The 23,044-nt window shown below is 33.4% G+C and overlaps 1 pseudogene; it reads right to left on the reverse strand.

Moving 5' to 3' along the window:
- Positions 1 to 7,645: 7,645 nt before the first annotated feature.
- LOC124822150 (uncharacterized) lies at positions 7,646 to 22,897 on the reverse strand (annotated as a pseudogene).
- Between the last annotated feature and the right edge of the window lie 147 nt (positions 22,898 to 23,044).

Genomic DNA, 23,044 nt, shown 5'->3' on the forward strand with positions numbered 1-23,044 from the left:
TTCTCCCCAAAGAAAATGTCTAGGTTCTTAATTAAATGATAAATCCAATTCCACATAACCCTATATAAAATACAATTATTTAACTTTGAAGTCTTTTGAAAATTTAATCATTTTTAATTCATTTTTTATTATAAACTTTAATCCATTGAATACTTAAATTTTTATATTTTTAATTAATAATTATTTTAATAATTGATTGATGTGACTGTTATGTATTTTGTCATTTTATTTATTTATTTTTACATATAAACAAATGTGAAGTTCTATTGTCAATTTAAAATGATATTATAATTAATAAAAAGAAAATAAATAACGTTTTTTGTTTTAATTATAAATATATTAGACAACAAAATGGTTATATTGTCTTTCATGACTTGTATTATAAGAAAGGTACAAAGAGTGTGTGTCTACTTTTTATAATAAAGAATAAATAAGGAACATGGGGTATGTTGCATTTACATATTGTAACATAAATATTAGATAATCCTTAATATCTACATCTCATAATTATAACAAACCCTTTACACACATAGAACCCAAAATAAAGAGCACCAAATTAAAAGATTACTTTTTGTTTATGTATATAATATTTGGATTGTTTTATTAATTATAATATTGTTTTATATTGATTAACTATACATTTCTTAATATTTACAGATAAAGACGCAAAATGAATAAGATATTAATATAACTTAATTAACGAAAAATTTAAACAATAAGAATTTAATTGAAAAAAATTAATATTTAATAAAGAAAAAAAGATTAATAGAAGAAAATATACAAATTTATGAAGAACGTAAAATTTAATTAAGCCAATAAAATAATATTGTTTATTTCTTTTCAAAATTAAACAATCTTAAAAACATATTTTTTATTTGTCGTCAATTTCTTGAGAGGAAAAGTCACTGTGTCTTGTGTTGTGCATTTGACATCAAAAATGGTTTTGACAAAATTACAGTTTCGAAGTTCCAACTTTTCCAAATTATTTAAGAAAGGAAGTAAATTGAATGGTAGAAATACATCTCCGGATCCTTCTCCCATACATGCTCTAGATTTGGTAGCTTATACATAGTGACAAACTTTTCAGACGGAATATTCCGGAGGATTTTTTGAGCTTCTTCTCATCACTGATACTATATATGACCCGTACTGCTCTGCAATATCGTACATGTAACTCTTCCAAATTGTAAAAGCAAGAAAGCAAATGAGATGGAATTACATCCAGTAGAGTATGACATCCCCATACACTCAACCTTTTTAAATACTTGAAGCTATTTTCCTGCACCCAATCACTGACATGCCATAGTTGCTCTATGATAAATTCGGTATAGTGATCTGTAAAACCAGGCAAAAAGAATGTGACGTGACTCAGATTCATGTAATGTAAAGTATTTATGATTTTCATGTTAAATAAATAAAAACGCTCTGTGTTACGCATTGATTTATCTGTGTTGGCTTTAAATACATGGACTTTGATCGAATAAATACAGGAACAAATAACAATAGCTGACTGGATTACTACAGCAAAATAGAAAATAAAAACCGACAGAGAGAATAGTAATTATGAGGTATATTTTTATAATCTAAAATTATCTAATAAAACTCTTCCATATAAACTTAAATTTCTCTTTTCTTTCTCTCATCAGTTTCTTGTACTCCTGGAACGATGTTGTAGGCAGTGGCTTTGTGAATATATCACCTATTTATTCTTTGCTTCCTATGAGTTCGAATTTCACGCTTTCTTCCTTAACTTTTTTCTAAACACAAAACACACATCAATATGTTTGTTCCTTTCGTGATTGACCGGATTCTTTTTCTAAACACCTTACCTTCTTACATTATCTCCAAATTTATCAGTAGGTTTCTCAGCCAGATTGCATGCCTGACACTCTAGGTTGCTACCACATACTCAGCCTCACATGTGGATAGCCCTACAATAGGTTGTTTCTTTGATAGCCAAGTAAATGTTGTATTTCCCATGAAGAAGACATAACTAATGGTGCTCTTCCGATCATCCGTATCTCGACACCAATCATTGTCTCAATACCCACTAAGTTGATAGTCATCCGACTTAGTGTACAATAATCCAAAAGAGATAGTTCCCTTTACATACCTTAGTACCTGCGTTAGTGCTTTTCAATGAGTATACGTTGGCTCTTCCATAAAGCGACTTGTGACTCCCACGCTTAGAATAAGGTCTAGCCTTCAGTTCGTCAAGCACCTAAGACTCTTAAGTAAGCTTATATATCTACTTACATCAACTCAATCCCCTTCTCTGTATTTAATAGCTTCGTGCTAGGTTCTATTGGAGTGGGAATCAGATTGCACTTCATCGTTTTTGTCCTTTTCAGTATATCCTCAACATACATCTTTTGAGACACAAACATCCCTACAGATCTTTGGTCAATTTCCAACCCCATAAAATATCTCATGATTCTCAAATAGGTCATTTCAAACTCCTGCTTCATTACTTCCTTAAAATCTTCAACTAACTTAGCTTTACTTCCCATAAAAATTAAACCATCTAAATATAGAGAAATGAACAACATACATGTTTTAAGCCTCTTTAGGTATAAAACATGTTCATATGAACATTGCTCACAACCATTCTTTTTGAAATAAATGTCAATTCTTTCATTCCAAGCTCGAGAGGCCTACTTCAAACAATATAGTGTCTTCTTCAACTTTGACACCTTCTTTTCTTCACCTTTTTCCATTTAATTGAGAGGTTGCTTTACAGACCTCCTCTTCCAGAATTCCATCAGCAAACTTTACATCCATTTGTTGTATCTTCCACCCTTGTTGTGTTGCCAATGAAAATAATACTCGAATTGTTTCCATCCTTCTTATTGGAGCAAATACTTTATCATAGTCAACTTATTTATGTTGCTTAGCATTTCACTACAAGTTGGGCTTTATAGCCCTCCACCTCTCCTTCTACATTGATTTAATTCTTGTATACCACACCAATTGGTCGAGCTCTTGTAGGTAAATTTGTCAGTTCCCACGTTTTAGTTTTTCAATTGAGCTCATTCCTCTTCCATAGCTTTCTTCCATCTTTCATCAAGCACGACTTCTTCAAATTTTACATCTTCTGTAGCTACTAACATATATATTAATTGTACCTCATCAGTGGAATTATAGATGTCATTTAAACACTGAGATCTAGGCTGCATAAGTTTATATTTTTCTTCAGTATGCTCGTTCACCCCTTTAGTTGCGATCTTTGGGGTTCTATTTGTGTCATTCGAGTTCCTGTCAAACATTATCGAGCTCTCTCCCCTAGAGATCGTGTTTTTTGAAAATTTTTCCTTTGAGTTAGCCCAACTCCATTCACTATTTTCATCCACCTGAACATCCCAGCTCACTAGACTCTTACCTGATATCGAGTTGTGCAACTTTTAAGCTTTTTCTTATTCATCATAGCCAATGAAAAACTACCTTTTACTTTTTTTTCATCAAGCTTTGTTCTAAGACTTTGAAATGATTGACACAAGGTTTTCTTCTACTTCAAGGTTCCTACAATTTCACTTCATCCAGCATTGAATGTGGTCACTTGTTCTGTACATATATAGTACACTGCACAACCTCCACCCATAACTCCTTTGGCATATTCTTTCCTTTAGGCATGGTTTGAACCATATCAAGGATAGTCTTATTCTTCCTCTCAACTACACCATTCTATTGTGGTGAATACAAAGCTATAAGAAAACGCCTTATCCATTGCTTTTCCCAATACTCTTTAAACTTTTTTTATGTGAATTCACCTCCCCTATCCGACCGTACTACTTTAATTTTCTTGGCAGCTTCTTTTTCCACCATCAGCCTGAACATCTTAAATGCCTCTAATGCTTCTAACTTCTCTTGTAACAAATATACCTAGGCTTTTTTAAAGAAATCATCTATAAATGAGATGAAATACTTACCATTAAATGAGTTAGGAGTAATTGGTCTACATAGGTCAGTGTATATCTCTTCTATCTTGTACATAGCCGAGTTCTGAAACTTTGTCCTTGGCTATTTTTTGAGCATGCATTCTTCACAAAACTTCTTCTCAAGTTCTACACAAGGTATTCCAAGTACTAGTTCCTTCCTTGACAACTCGGTCAAGCTTCCAAAGTTAAGTTGACCAAATCAGAAATGTCATATCATGGCTTCATCTTTCATGTCCAACTTCAAATACCGTTTCTACAAGATTTTTATCCCCAACTTATACAACCATCTTGGAATCATCTCCAAATGACACGAAGTCGGCCTCCACTTTGACAAGTTCATCGAAGAAAGTTTCATCTCCACACATGTGATTGCTAGCTCCTGTGTCTATATACCAAACTGAACTTTTCTCAACCTTTGATTTTCAGCACGACCCTACATTTGAGTTTACCATATTCAACTCCAAGTTTTCCCTTTTCATTGTCGAGCACTTCACAAGCATTGTCGAGCTATGTAATTGTATTGTTGAGTTCTTCAAGTTCAAATGTGTTATTGAGTTTTTCAAGTACGTTGTGTGTAACACCCCAAAATCCAAAATTTTACACCAGTTTTTTTTTTAGATTAACATCGCGGAACTAGACATCAAAAGTCTAGGCGTCTTACAACATAAGGGTAAAACCTTACAAATATCAAATTCGTTATTCAAAAACATAAAATTACTTTAAAACATGAAAAATCTCCCATAGTTATTCCCATAACTCTCCTCGGGCTACTCCATCTCTGCCTCATCTGCAACGCCATCTACTCCCGTACAAGTACAATCATTGTAGGTGGAACCACAACCACAAAAGGAAGGGTGAGTAACTAAGAACCTAACATAGCATATAATTTCAATATCAAAATATCATAACTTAGATTATCCTAGTCACAACCTTACAATACAACACAATATTCAACTCATAACTTAGATCATCACCACCCGGACTATAAAGATCACAACATCACAATACATCACAGTATTAAACTTACAACTCAAATCATTGACACAAGCTTCTGTTGTTTCCTTGAATTTTGTCGTACCAAACCTGTTTCGCAAAACAGGGCGATTCGAGTCGTCTTCCATCGCAACTTCAGACCTATCTCCCCGACTCCTCAAGGAATTACGAGTAAAAACTTCAGTTAGGTGCACCCACCGAGCACTATACTCACATGAGCTGAAGTCATTGGGCAAGACATCCAACCCTCTCTAGTCCCCATGCACGAGGAAAGGGTGACACTCGAATCTCAGTCTCCGTAGAGACTCAATACACTATCGTATCGCAATACGAACACCATCGATTCGACAAAAGTTCTAAGGAAATGACAGAATGCTTGCTCTCACAATTTTACCATCACAACCATCACCATCATATATAAAGTCAACAAAATTCATTGAGTAACAAATAATTAAATAACTTAATTTAATTATTTATCCTACTATCACGCCCCTATGAAATTACTAATTTCATACTTCCATCAACTATAACAACATTTCTAGTGCACCCCCACTTTTTACTAAATTCCCAAAAACATATAATTTCGATACACCCCTTTTTCTCTAAACACACTCCCTTCTACATCTATCGAATGCAGTAAAATTATTAAAATCGGAAATTTAATCTTGCTCTGGAATAAAAGTTCCCTAGGAGCCTTTTTGGTCTTAGAAGGGTTTGAACTTGAGACCAAGCACACACACCCTCCATGCACACTCACATCAACCACTAGACCAGGCTCCATCCACTGATATAATAGCGCAAACAATTGTACTTAAACACTCTTTCAAACTTTTCTGAAAATTAATATAAAACCAATATTAATTTAATTTTCTTCCCTTCCTTCAATATTTCTCAACATTGATTCTCATCACAATTTATTATTTAATACCACCAAATAAAATACTTAAGGTAATAAATCATTTTATTTATACGGGTCTTACATTGTGGAGCTCTCTAGACATAATTTTTAGCTCTTCATGTATATCATTGATCTCCCAAGTAACCTAGCCTCTCCTAGCTTCATCTCGCCTTAACTCAGCACGGGGTATCCATAGCTGAACTACACCATGTCTGAGCTCTCCATTCTTGTTGTCGGGTTCCACATCTTTATTGTCGGGCTCTTTGACAACATATCATTAAACAACTCGACCTTCACCTACTCGACCTCGGACAATTCTACCTTCACCTGCTCGGGCTCGAACAGCTTGGCCTTCACCTGTTCGGCCTCAATTTTCACCTACTCGACATTCACCTGTTCAGCTTCAACTCATGTGGTTGTCTCCTTTATATGCACCTCTCGAATTTCCCAAGCCTCCTTTGAGGATACATCTTTTTTCTTGTCCTCCATGGAGGACCGTTCATCTGTTCAATAAATGTTTCCTCTACCATCATGTGATCCCTTGGTTACTTGTGCTTCTTTACCTCAAACTCAAAATGCAAATGACATTGTTCCTCCACCTCTTCTCACATATTAGCGTCGGACACAATCTCAAACTCAGAACACTGAATATCCTCTTGACTCAGACCCTCTTCCATCAGATTCCCAAACCATGGATCCTTCATCCTCCTCAACCTCTTTTGACTCAGATAATAATTGGCCTATTGGCCTACGGGAAGGTATTCGCTCTACTCATAATCTTTATCCTGTTTATAATTGTTCCCTCTATGGCTTGAAGCAATCACCTCGAGCTTGGTTTGGTAAATTTAGTCAAGTTGTGCAAAATTTTGGATTGAAATGATGTGAGGCAGATCATTCAGTATTTTATGGTCACTCTTCTCCTGATAAATGTGTTTATCTTATGGTTTATGTTGATGATATTATCATTACAAGAAATGACGTCACTAGAATTGCTCAATTAAAGAATCATTTGTTCAACCACTTTTAGACCAAAGATATAGGTCGGTTAGAAAATTTCCTTGGTATTGAAATGGCACAATCAAAGGAAGGTGTCATCATTTCACAAAGAAAATATGTTCTTGATATTTTGGAGGAAACAACCTTAACAAATTGCAAGCACATTGATAGTCCTATGGACTCAAATCAAAAGTTAATGAGAGACCAAGGCGAACTTTTCTCAGACCTAGAGAGATATAGAAGGCTAGTTGGAAAACACATTTATCTTACCATAACAAGACCTGATCTTTCTTATCCGGTGGAAGTTGTGAGTCAATTTATGCAAAATCCACATGTTGATCATTGGAATGCAATGATTCACATTCTCAAATATGTAAAAGGGAACCCATGACAAGGATTGTTGTATGAGGACAAGGGAAACACTTAAGTTGAAGGATATTGTGATGCAGATTGGACTGGTTGTTCAATTGACATAAGATCTACCACAGGATATTGTGTTTTACTTGAAAGGAACCTTGTATGTGCACCAATTAACATATCTCTAACGTCTTGGAATCTCAGAAGCACCTTCATCTATGTGCATCAATTATCATAATTAGTCTTTTCCGTTAACTAATGGTATAGTATTTCCATTTGCTACTTTTTCCATCTCTCTCACTCTCTTTTCCCAAACACTCAAACACTCACTCTTTCACTCACAATGTTTGACCCTCACTCTCCTTTTTTTCTCTTACTTGATACTCAAAACCTCTGATACCACTTTGTTAAATAAGAACGTTGCATACACAATAAAGATAGATGCACTATAAATTTGTGTTACGCTTTAAATAGCCCATGAACTTGACCGAATAAAAACAAGAACAAGAATAACAATAGTCATTAATTGGTCGGGCTGCTACAATAAAGAAAATATAAACCGAAACAGAAAATAACAATTATATGCAATACAATACAACCAATCCGACACTAAAAAATAAACCTTATATGAAATTACAAATCATGACTGTTAATAAATGAAAAGTAAGTACCTTAACATTGAAAATTTTTTGTATGGTGGCATTCAAGTCACCTTTCCATTGCCATTTAGCCTTTTCATCTCCTTCCACACCAAACATGTTCTTTAACTTTGGTGTTATTGATCCTTTTTCACTGAATTTCCCCATGTTGAAGCATTCTCTAACGATCAATATTTTTAGTGATGGGAATACAAATTCACACTCTTCGTGACTGCAAAAACTTGTGAGGTTGTTTAGTCGCACAAGTTCCATAGAAATCAATTTGTTGAATACAATTTTCATCACTTTGCCTTCTTCATTCTCATTGCTTACTATTTCCTTTACTTCACGACAATTGATCACCTTCATGGTCTTGAGTTGAACCATGCTTTTGGCTGTGGAGGATGCCATTAAGTTTCTTAATCTCAAACAAGAATTTAGTTCCAAATATGTCAAGTGAGGGAATGATACAGAGGGAGGACCTAAATTGTTCAATTCACTGCATTCTTCTAATATTAAAACCTCCAGTTTTCGCAGAACTGGAACTCCTGCTAGATCCTTCATCTTTAAATTCAACAAAACTAATGCCTAGAGCTCTAATAGGGCTCCCAATCTTTGTTGTTGGGAAAAGTTTACTCTTGATTTTGGTCGTCTATAGTAAGAGGTAGTCAATTTTAACTTTCGTAGATTTGGCATCATGTACGAAAATTGGTAGAGAAGATCCACACTCTGGACTGACATCAAACTAAGCTTTTCTAGACGATGCATTTGGTAGTTGGGTAACAATTCTTATGCTTGGTTGAAGTCCATATGCAAATACTCCAAGTTGGGAAATACCTAACCAATAAAACAAACAAATGTGAATACTATGAAGAATGAAACTCTTTAATTTTTTTTATTTGAGGCATATATTTTTGTTCCATTTTTGTAGTTTGTATTGTATTGTAACAATTTACGATCAGTATTGCATGTATTTTGTTTTTCTTTTTGTTATTTGTTCTTGAACCTTAATGTTTGACTAGGATTATATTATAAACTGGTATATATATTGTCGCAACCGGAATCGCGACGGGACGACGATCCATAAAAAGAAACGGGTTTAGAAAAAGAGATTGGGAGTCGCCACCATAGTTTATTCTAGAAAACTACGAAAAAACCATAAATTAAAGACATGGTCTACGAAACAAGAGATTATGGATTCGGGAGTCGGTTATACGTAGGGAAGGTATTAGCACCCTACAGCGCCTGCCCAAAAGCAGTACCTTTAATTAAATGTGCAAAGATGATGTGACTTTTAAAATGTCATTTTTCACCGAAAATAACAATGCAAGATAATTCAAATGAAAGAAAAATGTTTTGTGGAACATTCAGAAATTGCTTGGAAAATTGTTTAGAAAATGATTAGGGATAAATTTGGATTTTTAGGAAGATGAACCTGACAAGGCATCGCCTTGCTCCTACGTATCTCCATTTTTGATGGAGAATCAAGGATCACGTAGTTCTGGCTGAGAACTTGTTTATTTGCTTGAAAGTGTTGATGTTTTTACTTTTTTGAAGATTTTATATTTTTTTGGTATTTTTTGAGAAAAAGAAGGTGAAAAGGTTTTTTAGCACAAGGACGATGCGAGCGATCACACATGTGCTTAACCCTTTACGATATTTTTATTATTTTTTAGGAGAGAAGAAGAAAAGGTTCTAACACAAAGACGATGCGTGCGATCACACATGTGCCTAAACCTTTAAAACATTTTTATTACTTTTTAGAAGAGAAGAAGAAAAGGTTCTAACACAAGGAGGATGCATACGATCACACATGTGCCTAAACCTTTAAAACATTTTTATTATTTTTTTAGGAGAGAAGAAGAAAAGGTTCTAACACAAGGACGATGCGTGCGATCACACATGTGCCTAAACCTTTAAAACATTTTTATTATTTTTTAGAAGAGAAGAAGAAAAGGTTCTAACACAAGGACGATGCGTGCGATCACACATGTGCCTAAACCTTTAAAATATTTTTTTGATGATTTTTTAGAGATAAAAAAAATTGTTTATAAAAAACAGTAAAAACAATTATGGAACAATAAAACCAAATTTAATAAGATAATTCAAAACAAAAAGAAGAGGTGAAGGGATAAGAAGCTGGATGAGAAGTCCGATCAAGATACGAGTGAAAAATAGAGGATTCAAGAGATGTAGATGTTGATATGGAGGAGAAGAGGTGTGTTGAAATGTTTCATGATAATAGGGGAGATAAGAAATGTGTGGAAAGATATGTAGTGTGGGAGAGAAGAATGAAGTAGAGTTTTGGGATGGAAATGAAGAGATTTGGTGTGAGAGAGAAAAGATGGATATTGTGTAATTGTGTGTGTGTGTAAGGAGTGAAGAGAATGTGGGTATTTATAGAGTTAAGGATGGAGAGAGTATTAAATAAAATATAATTTTTTTAAAAATGAGTGGAAAAATAGAAAAAGTTAAAGTAAAAAATAAGTAAAAGAAATAATATAAAAAGTTAGTGGAGAGATTAGGTGAAATAAAATTAAGTTAAAGAAATAATATAAAAAGTGGGTGGAGAAAGTAGGTGAAATAAAATATAGGAAATGGTGAAAGTTAATGTGGAAAATAAGTGAAAGAAATAATATAAAAAGTGGGAAGAGAAAGTAGGTGAAATAATGTTGATGAAGAAGATATAATTAAAAAATGTAAGTGGAATAATTAGAAAAGTTGTTATATAAAGATTAATAAGGAAATGAGGTGGAAAAAGTAAATGAAAAAGGTAGATGATGTGGAATGTGATATGGAGGGTGTAGGTGGACGGTGATGTGGAGAGTGGGGTGTGATAAGAGAAAATGGGTGGTGAGGAAGTAAAAAAAAGTGTTAGATTATTTTGGGTCATTGAATTAAGGAATAAAAATTTAATTTGGGGGTGCAAATAGTAAAACAAATAATATTTTTTTTATTCTTTTGTTTTTTTTTATTTATTTTTGTGAAATCTTATTTACTTGGACGAAATTGGGTATTGACAGCTGCCCCTCTTTACTTAGATATTACTGAATAATATGAAAATTTGATATTTTCGTATTATTGGAGTAAAAGCTAAGTAAAGAAAGAAATACTAATTTCTACTGGGTTTCAAAGAGAAAGAGGGAGAATAACAACCAATTCAAGCATATAATGACTGAATTCAGGAAGGAAATTACAACGCAGCAAAAAGCTTGGCCAATGCCCAAAGAGAGGCCATTCACCAAATAAAAACTTGGATTCGACCATTTCCAAGCAGAGGGCCGTTAGAAAAACTAAAACCTGGACTTGACCATTGCCTTGCAGAGGGCCAATATCGCAGAAGAAAACTTAAATTCGACCATTGCCAAGCAAAGGGCCGTTAGACAAACTAAAATCTGGACTTGACCATTGCCTTGTAGAGGGCCAATATTGCAGAACAACAACCTGGATTTGACCATTGCCTTGCAGAGGGCCAATATCGCAAAAGAAAACTTAAATTCGACCATTGCCAAGCAGAGGGCCGGTAGAAAAACTAAAATCTGGACTTGACCATTGCCTTGCAGAGGGCCAATATCGCATAACAACAATCTGGATTTGACCATTGCCTTGTAGAGGGCCAATATCATAGAAGAAAACTTAAATTCGACCATTGCCAAGCAGAGGGCCGTTAGAAAAACTAAAATCTGGACTTGACCATTGCCTTGCAAAGGGCCAATATCGCAAAAGAAAACTTAAATTCGACCATTGCCAAGCAGAGGGCCGTTAGAAAAACTAAAATCTGGACTTGACCATTGCCTTACAGAGGGCCAATATCGCAGAACAACAACCTGGATTTGACCATTGCCTTGTAGAGGGCCAATATTGCAGAAGAAAACTTAAATTCGACCATTGTCTTACAAAAGGCCAAGATACCAATGGAAGAAAATGAATTGTTTGATTGTTTTGAATTGGAAACTTTTGAATTTGTTTATTATTTTTTTAATGAGCTTTTTTTTTAGTTTTGAAATTTTGAGATGTTGAATTTTTTTTTATTTTTTTCTTGAGATAAAAATGAGTGTCCATTTTTTTCTGAAATGAGAAACAAGGTTTTAAAATTTTGCATAAGGTTGAAATCAATAATTAAGGTGTTGCATTTTTGTACAAGGATTAGGATTTTGAAGCCTCGATATGCAAGAGAAACATGGTTGATGTAAATTTTGAAATTGGTGGAGAAAACTTTGATGCATGTTGATTTTTTTTTTTGTCTTAAGAAGATTTGATAAAAATTCATGAAAACAAATTCAAAGTTTATGAAAATATGTACCTGATGTTGACTTGTGATTTTTTTGTCCATAATGGAAGATTATGAAACTATGACACTTATTTTTTACTGAGTCAATTTGTTTTCTTTGAAATCATCAAATTTATGAAGATCTAGACCTTCATTTTCTTTTTTTACAATGGATGTCAAGTTCTAAAATCAAATGTTCAAAATGAAGCTTGTGTGCTAGACATTTTTTGATTAAATACTAGTGTATACATGCTTGATATCAGAGGTTGGTTAAAATGGTAAGAAAGATTTTTCGAAGGGTTTAGAGGAGACTAAGATGGCTTTTTGGGCACATCATTCCTCATACAATCATCAATGAAGATGTAATATGTGAATGTCAATGTGAAATATGATATACCCAAAGGTTACCCCAGTTTGGTGTTTGGGAAAGGGAATGTCAGGGAATAAGTTATGAATCAGGGAGTGAGAATATCATGTGAGATTTACGAAAATTGCCCCAATTTTAGTGGTAATAGATTTATGAAATTCAGGGCGAACCAAGATCATGCGAGGCCCAACATGGGATGCCCCAGTCTTGGTATGAGCTTTGAATATACATATGAAAAAATTGGGAGATTAACAAAGTTTCCTAACATATGAAACTCACAAAGTTGCCCTAGTTTTGGAGAACGGGCGAAAAGGTTATGTAAAACCTACAAAGTTGCCCCCTAGTTTGGAATCGGGGGAAGAGTTTGAATGGGATATGAATTTGTTCAAAAATTTGTGATGGATATGGAAATGATTGGGTTAAAAGGATTGCCCCAGTTGGCTTAATTTTCCTTTATATAATCTTAATCAATAGGGAGTTCCCTTCTTCCAAGGACATTTATTTTTTCATCATTTTTTACAACTGCATTGTTAGTCATTTTGTCTTGTCTCAAAATTAAGCTTTATGAAAATTTAAGCAACCATTATTCAATCAGTGTGGACTTTTATTGAGCTTGTAATGTGGCTTGGGCTGAAGGGTATTGAAAGAAAAGATATAAAGGCTCAAATAAATGGTTGTGGATTATTTGAAACAAGAGTTACCATCTACACCTTGTATCAGCTATTCGTCAAATCTATTTTGACTATTTTGCTATTTCTCAAATTTCATTCTTTGTTTGTCATCACTTTGTGATTCTTTCTATGAATTATCTTCATTTGATCACTAAGTGTTTTTTTTTTGTTTGCAATTTGAGTTGACTTCTATTATGATGGTAACCCTTGTTTAGGTAAATCTTTGAAAAGAAATTTCTTATTGGCTCAAATTTGGTATCAATGGATATATCTTTTACTTTTTTTTTTGTTTTTGGATGAAAGAAGATGGCCACACATCATTTCAAATTTTGATTGTTTTATTTTCACAAAATTAATTAGGAGACAAAACTAAATGATCTCAACAAGAGTCATTTTTCTTTTTCTTTTGTTTTATTTTTTATTATATTTTTTTTGTCCCAACGGATTCAAGGATCTTCCAAATGAAGGCCAATGGAGGTAATCTTAACATGAAAAATCTGTCCCAGTGTAAAACTTTGTGTTTATTTGGACTCAAGAACATGATTGAGGTCAATCTTTGGTTTGGTGAAGGTTGAAGGATGATGTTTTCAAGCAATGCACACACAAATATTTCTTAAGAATACGTTATTTAATCATTTGACTATAGGAGATTATGACATCCATTACATTTTTTATGAAATGTCATAAAATGGATGATTTGCATCGAAAATAATTGACTCAACATTTGATACGATATGCATATTTTTTTTTATATTTTATGAATGACGAAATGTAGTATGAAGTGAAAATGATGGTACTAGCGGAAAGAAAGATTTTTTTTTTACTAGAGAAAATTGGGTTTAAGGGATAGACAAAAACTAGGCTTTGGGGCCAATATGGAAACTGGGCTTTGTGGACCAGTGTGAAAACTGGGCTTGGGGCCAAGTGATGACAAATTTATGAACACCGAAAAACGGCGCCACAAACTTGTCTAACAATCGGCTAGTGTGACAGAATCGTATCAAGTAATAAAACAAGGTAAGACCAAGTATCGTTTTCCCAAAGGACTCACGGCCTAGTTAGCTATATGATTTGTTGATTATTTAACACTTAAGAACAAATTGATTGTAGGTTTAAATGCAAAAGACAGTAATTAAATATGTATGCATGAATTTGATCAATGGAGAAAAATAGAATACAAACACTTCAATGAATTAGATGGATGAGTATGTTGTTGGGGTTATCAATTTCATCTTATCCACTCTCATATACTTTTAGGAATTCATCATTCTTATCATCAATGCTAATGTCACTCTCTAAATCACCTTGCAAGAAGGCCTATCCTTAATAACGAGTTCATACAATTCCTAGCATTCCTAGTAATTAGTTCTTAAAGTGCAGGAGCTTAAAGGCAACCAATATGCTATTGGGAGAAATTCCCCGGATCTAGACTTCCCCGTACGTTCCCGTATCGACAAAATCAATAATCATGGCAATGAATGAGTTAAACAAAGCAAGCAATAAGCAAAGAGGAGAAACCCTAGCTAAAGATGAAAGATAGCATATATCTTAATATAAGACGTTAAAACAAATTCCATATATGAGAGTTTCACAAGACTACATTGATTCCCCAACAACAATACAAGGTTTAGTTCACCATATTCATGGTGAAACTAGATGAACAATAATGAAAGAATGAAAGATAGAACCCTAGAAAGAGGAGGAGGTAGCCTGAGCATCCAAGATCTTCCTTCAAGGGGTGGAAAAGAGAGTGTTTGCTTCGTCTCTGCCAAAGATACAAACCCTAGGACGTCCTAAAGCTTATATATTATTCTAAAAATACAGAAAATTAGGCCCAAGCCCAAAATAGTGTCGCTCAGCGATAAACTACCACTCAGTGATAAGTGCGTGAATTGTTTTACTCCCCTCAGCGGCCTTTTCACCCCTCAGCGGAGCCAACGTGGGTTCCTGAGTGCCGCTCAGCGGTAAACTGCCGCTGAGCGGTAACTTCGACTTCTCCTTTTGCACTTTTTGATGTCTTTTCTGATTCCATTTCTATCCTTCTTCACTTCTTTCACTAAATTCACCTTAAAACCTGCACAAAACACTGAAATCAAGCATAAACCTGTCCAGCTCTCTTATTTCTGAAAATATAACCAAAAGCATGATTTCAAGCTAGTTTCTAAGTGTTAAAGGTTGCTTTTAGTATCAATTTTAATCATGAAAATAATAGTTTTTCAATTGTTATCACCAAGCAAGCTTGGCTTTGTGGGCCAGTGTGAAAACTAGGCTTGGGGGCCAGTATGGAAACTGGGCTTTGGGGCCAGTGTGGAAACTGGGCTTTGGGGGCCTGTGTGGAAACTGGGCTTTGGGGGCCAATGTGGAAACTGGGCTTTGGGGCCAGTGTGGAAACTGGGCTTTGAGGCCAGGCAAGCTGGGCTTTGGGGGCCAGGCAAACTGGGCTTTGTGGGCCAGGCAAGCTGGGCTTGGGGCGCCAGTGTAAAAACTGGGCTTTGGGGGCCAGTATGGAAACTGGGCTTGGTGGGCCAGTGTGGAAAATAGGCTTGGGGGCCAGTGTGGAAACTGGGCTTTGCAAACAATGCAAAAACTGATATGAGAAAGCTTGACGTTTGAAAAAACAAAATATTTTTTTTATTTTATTTTTTTTATAATTTATTTATTTACAGTAAAATGTGAAAAATATTAAACATATTAGAAGAAAAACTTTTTGTGTTTTCATTGAAAATCATGTATGTAATTGGGCCAAAATGAGCTCGAAAATTGTTCGAACATTTTTTTATCTTTTTTTATATTTTGAAGTTTTGATTTTATTTTTTTACATTTGGATTGATTTTTATTCCTTTAAAGACTGCAAAAACTAGATTGAATCAAATTTGAAGGGAATTAAATAGGTTGGAATAAATTTGGGCTTGAATGTTAGATGAACTCGATTTATCACCACTTACATAATGGATTCCTCAATAATGTCTAAAAATCTGAGTGCTTATTCCACTAAAAAAAAATTTAATTTTTTTTTATATAACAAGCATCTAACACTTTCACAAATCAAAATACCATACACAAGAAATTTATCCAATAATTTCCCATACTCCTCACGTATACCAATATTATTATTATTTTTTTTTAATTGTTTTTAATTTTTTAAAATGACCGACATTGTGACACAACCGGTAGCAACAACCGAAACTGTTGCTACAGTGAAAATGTTTGGCTATAAATAGAGTATTCCTCTACGTTGAGCGACACTTGAGTCTCATAGTGAAGCGCGAGTTTACTCTCCTTGAGTGTCCTTCGAGGATGTCCTAATTCTGTTAGGAGCCTCTCTCTCTGTGTGCCTTTTGTTTTTCGCATCCGTGTAAGTGTTTCATCCTTTCAATCTTTCGTTTTGTTCCTTCTTTCCTTTAAGCTTTCATGTCTTTTTTTTTTTGCTTTACGTTTGTTCCTTGTTCTTGTTATACTTGTTTATTTGTTTTGTTATTTCACCACTCTTCACCTTTTTTTATACTAATAAACTAATAATGGGTTATATAAGCTGGAAAACCGTTGTTAACCTCCCTTCGTATAATGGGTAACCTAAATATTATTTTAACTTAAACAAATTATGGATATGAACTTGTTGGACTTAGATCTAGTAAGATCCTTTGCGAGGACCGGATGATACATCTAAATTGGACTTCAAACTAGACTATGGACAAATTTGAGTTAAAAGAAAACTAATTGTATCAGCTCTCTTTGACACAAACATAATATTCCTTCACTTTTGCCTCTTAGAAAAATGAACCAAAATTTAAGAAATTTGGAAGTTCAAGACAAGCTGGGATATAAACGATGGAGTCCTACTAGAGAATAAGTTGCTCTACAAGAGACCCTTTTTGCATTTGGGATACGAAATCCAAATAGAGAGCAAGTGCACGAGATTGCAACGAGACTTAAAGTTTATGGGGAAATTGGAGAGTATAGCGTTTATTGTTGGTTTCAAAATTATGGGTATCGTGAAAAGCAATGATGCTTGAAGCAAAACACCGCCACCACATCTTACTCTCCACTGGCCCTCTTGCCGCCTTTTATGAATGGTAAGATATGTTGTATATATTTTTATCTTATTTTTTTTTAACATTTCTAATTTTTTTTTTTGGAGATCTTCCATGGATAGCGCCGTCGGTTCCTGATCGGGTGACGTTAGATCTTTTTCCAATCCCTCCCGTTCCTGAAAAAAAAGAGATTTCTCCTTCCCTACAGTTCCAGGTGAAGGCTCCTTCTGTTGAACTTTCCTTACGATTGCCTTCCGCCGATGAATAGTCTTCTCGAGGAGACTATAATTGTCTTTATGTAAATTTTTTGTTTTTTGGACTGTAACCTTTAACGATCACTAGTGATCAACTCTTGAACATCTTTATTATTATTATTATTATTATTATTATTATTATTATTATTATTATTATTATTATATTTTTTTTGGTTTAAAGTTGATTCCTTGATTCACGGTAAGGTAAGTTTGCGTCCTTACTGTCAGATCTGTCAGTTCGTTTTTATCTAGGAGCATTAATTTGTTTATTTATTTTATTTAAGTAGTGTAAGATAGATTTTATTTATCACAAGGATAAGACCATCTTCGGTGTATTTGGTTTTTCAATAACTGTACTCAATTTGGTATTTCTTTCTCAATAATTCTATAGATGTTCAATCTTCTTTCCTCGGTCTATACTAAGGTAAAATTGGACACTCGAAGAGTTGTACTAATTTTTGGGTATTTACAAGACTCAAGCCAAAAGTGAAATTCTCATAGGCTTAGGATGGAAATCTATTATTGTAAATTTTTACTTTGATGATGAAATTAATTAAATATTATGTCTTTCCTTGATTCATTCAGTCTAAACATGATAAACAAAATTTCCAATCAATTATTTGTATGAAACAATGAAGAAATGGGCTAAAAAAATTTATATTCATTTACAATGAAGGAAAATAAGGAAAATTGACTTCAAATAAAATAATGAGATCTGAAGTGAAAATCATAAACATGATAAACAAAATTTTCAATCAATTATTTGTATGAAAAAACAAAATATGGGCTCAAGGTAAGCCTTTGATGGAAATGAGGACCAACGAACTCATGAACTACGAAAAACAATATTGAACAATATGAATTCGAATTTTCGATGACCCTTTTTTTTCTTTTTTTCTTTTTTGAAAATCTTCCTTTTATTTATTATGATTTTCATTTGGTTCTATGTTTTTTAGTGAAATTGGACTCAGGCAAAAGCATGCACGTCAATTGGGTCTAACGAACCCAAGAGCTATTCTCAAGGAAAATATTGCACGTTCAAAACAAAAGTGTTTTATCAATTTTTTTTGAAAGATAACAACAATTCACATTTTATTTGTATGAATTTAAAAATGATGTCATAGACATTCGAAACAATGATTTATATTGCCCCAAAATATGTACAATTTCATTTATTCATTTTTTCTTCTTTTCTTTCAAAGATTTTTTATTCCCCAAAAATTATTTTTAAGAAAATCTAATTTTTTTTCGTTTTTTAGAATGACTCCCAGAATTTAATAGTAAACAAAATTAATTTATTTTTTTATTTCCCTATTTTCTCTCCTTTTTTTATTTTTTTTATCAAAAGAAACATGGCACATTTATTGTAAAATAGAAAAAGAATGAAAGACAAACTTAAACAAATAATCTCCCTTTTGTGCCTTATCAAAGGTTAAGTGACTAAAGTTCTAAGGCCAAATATATGCACTCACAAGGATAATTCCCTAATGCTTAAATCAAGGCCACTATAGCTATGGCTCTTTTCACTGCATCTCCACAACAGTCAGAGTAATCAACTAGATGCGGAGACACAAGTGAAGATAACAACTCCAGCTAGGGTTCTCACGATAGCCAAACAGGAAGTATGTCCCAAATGGCATCGCTACACAACCCCTCTATTTCTAAGTTACACTCAGACCTGGGTATAGGGTCCCACTCATGATATGCATAAAGTGTGTGTGAAGGGAGAACGCAATACATACCCAAACCCTCACTTGTAAAAAAACCAGAAAATTCTCCCAAGAAGATATAAGCATGTCATCTATTCTAGAATTCAATATCCAACAATTATTTCAAGTATAAAGAACAAGTAAAAGAACTCACATGCAATTATTCCAAATATCAAACATAGATAAAGAAAAAGGGAAGAAAAACACAAAGAAAAACCACATCGAATTCGCGCATCTAATTAAATGGCCTGACTTTCTAGACTCCCTAGTGGAGTCGCCATCTGTCGCAACCGGAATCGCGACGGGACGACGATCCAAAAAAAGAAACGGGTTTAGAAAAAGAGATTGGGAGTCACCACCATAGTTTATTCTGGAAAACTACGAAAAAACCATAAATTAAAGACATGGTCTACGAAACAAGAGCTTATGGATTCGGGAGTCGGTTACACGTAGGGAAGGTATTAGCACCCTACAACGCCTGCCCAAAAGCAGTACCTTTAATTAAATGTGCAAAGATGATGTGGCTTTTAAAATGTCATTTTTCACCGAAAATAACAATGCAAGATAATTCAAATGAAAGAAAAATGTTTTTTGGAACATTGAGAAATTGTTTGGAAAATTGTTTAGGAAATGATTAGGGATAAATTTGGATTTTTAGGAAGATGAACTTGACAAGGCATTTCCTTGCTCCTACGTATCTCCATTTTTGATGGAGAATCAAGGATCACGTAGTTCTTGCTCAGAAATTGTTCGTTTGCTTGAAAGTGTAGATGTTCTTAGGTTTTTGAAGATTTTATATTTTTTTGGTATTTTTTGAGAAAAAGAAGGTGAAAAGGTTTTTTAGCACAAGGACGATGCGAGCGATCACACATGTGCTTAACCCTTTAAGATATTTTTTTTATTTTTTTAGGAGAGAAGAAGAAAAGGTTCTAACACAAGAACGATGCGTGCGATCACACATGTGCCTAAACCTTTAAAACATTTTTATTATTTTTTAGAAGAGAAGAAGAAAAGGTTCTAACACAAGGAGGATGCGTACGATCACACATGTGCCTAAACCTTTAAAACATTTTTATTATTTTTTTAGGAGAGAAGAAGAAAAGGTTCTAACACAAGGACGATGTGTGCGATCACACATGTGCCTAAACCTTTAAAACATTTTTATTAAATTTTAGAAGAGAAGAAGAAAAGGTTATAACACAAGGACGATGCGTGTGATCACACATTTGCCTAAACCTTTAAAATATTTTTTTGATGATTTTTTAGAGATAAAAAAAATTGTTTATAAAAAACAGTAAAAACAATTATGGAACAATAAAACCAAATTTAATAAGATAGTTCAAAACAAAAAGAAGAGGTGAAGGGATAAGAACCTGGATGAGAAGTCCGATCAAGATACAAGTGAAAAATAGAGGATTCAAGAGATGGAGATGTTGATATGGAGGAGAAGAGGTGTGTTGAAATGTTTCATGATAATAAGGGAGATAAGAAATGTGTGGAAAGATATGTAGTGTGGGAGAGAAGAATGAAGTAGAGTTTTGGGATGGAAATGAAGAGATTTGGTGTGAGAGAGAAAAGATGGATATTGTGTAATTGTGTGTGTGTGTAAGGAGTGAAGAGAATGTGGGTATTTATAGAGTTAAGGAAGGAGAGAGTATTAAATAAAATATAATTTTTTTTAAAAATGAGTGGAAAATAGAAAAAGTTAAAGTGAAAAATAAGTAAAAGAAATAATATAAAAAGTTGGTGGAGAGATTAGGTGAAATAAAATTAAGTTAAAGAAATAATATAAAAAGTGGGTGGAGAAAGTAGGTGAAATAAAATATAGTAAATAGTAAAAGTTAATGTGAAAAATAAGTGAAAGAAATAATATAAAAAGTGGGTGGAGAAAGTAGGTGAAATAAAATATAGGAAATGGTGAAAGTTAATGTGGAAAATAAGTGAAAGAAATAATATAAAAAGTGGGTGGAGAAAGTAGGTGAAATAATGTTGATGAAGAAGATATGATTAAAAAATGTAAGTGGAATAATTAGAAAAGTTGGTATATAAAGATTAATAAGGAAATGAGGTGGAAAAAGTAAATGAAAAAGGTAGATGATGTAGAATGCGATATGGAGGGTGAGGTGGACGGTGATGTGGAGAGTGGAGTGTGATAAGAGAAAAAGGGTGATGAGGAAGTAAAAAAAGTGAGATTATTTTGGGCCATTGAATTGAGGAATAAAAATTTAATTTGGGAGTGCAAATAGTAAAACAAATAATATTTTTTTTATTCTTTTTTTATTTATTTTAGTGAAATCTTATTTACCCGACGAAATTGGGTATTGACGTGTGTATATATATATATATATATATATATATATATATATATATATATATATATATATATATATATATATATATAAAGAAGAAAATGACAAAGAATGACATAGATGCAATACTGCAAATGACTGAACAACAATTCTCTTTCACACAATCAGCATAGCAAAATACAGGAATCTTATGGAGAAAAATAAAATAACACTCCTTTATTTTCTTTAAAAATTAAATAATATTAAAATTTTAATTTTTAATTAGTTTATTTTTTATTTGTCCTCTAGCAAATAAATTTAGTTTCCAATTTATTCTTTACCAAATTTATCATTGAAATTTGACTAAAAACTTACTTTCGTGAACTCTAATGAAAATGGAATTTTACTTACCTCTTCAACTGAGAAAACACATTTTTTTTCTTTATATGTTGTTTGACTGGTTTCTTTGGAGTATGTTTTCAGCTTCACACCATCACCCATCAACTCCTTCAACTTTGGACACTTTATAGGATGTTTCCCTTTATAGAAATGCATGATGTTTGGTAGCCAATGGAATCTCACACGGGTTAGTTTAGGAAATACTAATGGATCTATATTAGCTTCTAACGCATCATGACTGGAAACAATTTCTGTCATTTTCTTACAATACATTGCAGACATGTACTCAAGCTTTGGAACATCTTTGGCCACAGAAACTGGAAGCAAATGCTCCAGTTCGTCACAATTCTTTATGTCTATACTCCTCAGTTTTTTAAAGTTTAGAATTCCATCCGGATTTGTGCTCCACAATCACTTCAATTGTCAATAAGAATTACTTGCAAATTTGTTTCTATCCCACCATATGCATCTATTTCTTGTGAATCTTTGATTTCAAAAATCACTTCCACGGACTTACATCTAAAAACTTTCAAGTTGTCTTCCATCCATGTGACTCGGAAAAATCTTGTCTAATTGATTACATTCTTCAATGTTCAAAGAAATAAGACTAGCAAAGGAATCCGCACTAACTTCAGTTTGCCAGACATTTGTTAAGCTATTCATTTTGCTAAGGTAGATTTCCTCTATCTTAGGAAAAATGCAAACCTGCATTTTTTTAATGAAAACAAAAAATTATTACCTATGGAAATGAAAATATACAAAATGATAAAGAACCATAAACATAATATCAAGTCAACGACAAACATTTACTTATTTATACTAATGCATACCTCCTTTGCACTAATTCCTTCAGTCTCAAAAATCTTCTTCATGAGCCGACATTCACTTATGGAAAGACTTTTCAACTTCTTCAAACTACGAGCCATAGATAATGAACATATATGTGTCAATTTGTTGCAATCTTTCACAACCAATTTTATCAAATTTTGAAAGCAAAAGCTTGTCAAGTGTTGGTCGCTCCATATCTTATGGATGTTGAGTGAGGATAAGTTTAAACTCTCTAAGTTTGGAATTTCAACATGTAAACACATTAAATGTTAATATATTTACAACAATTGAACAAGTTATTTAAATTTATAGGGAAAATATCTAATATCATACAAGTTCACCAAAAAGAGGAGAGGCCGTATCATTTTGCTCATCATCTTGTGTGCTAGTAGCTTTGTTGATGCGCCGCC

Source organism: Vigna umbellata, chromosome 4 (assembly GCF_029865625.1).
Source record: "Vigna umbellata cultivar VRB3 chromosome 4, Vumbellata_1.0, whole genome shotgun sequence".
Classification (NCBI taxonomy): Eukaryota; Viridiplantae; Streptophyta; class Magnoliopsida; order Fabales; family Fabaceae; genus Vigna; species Vigna umbellata.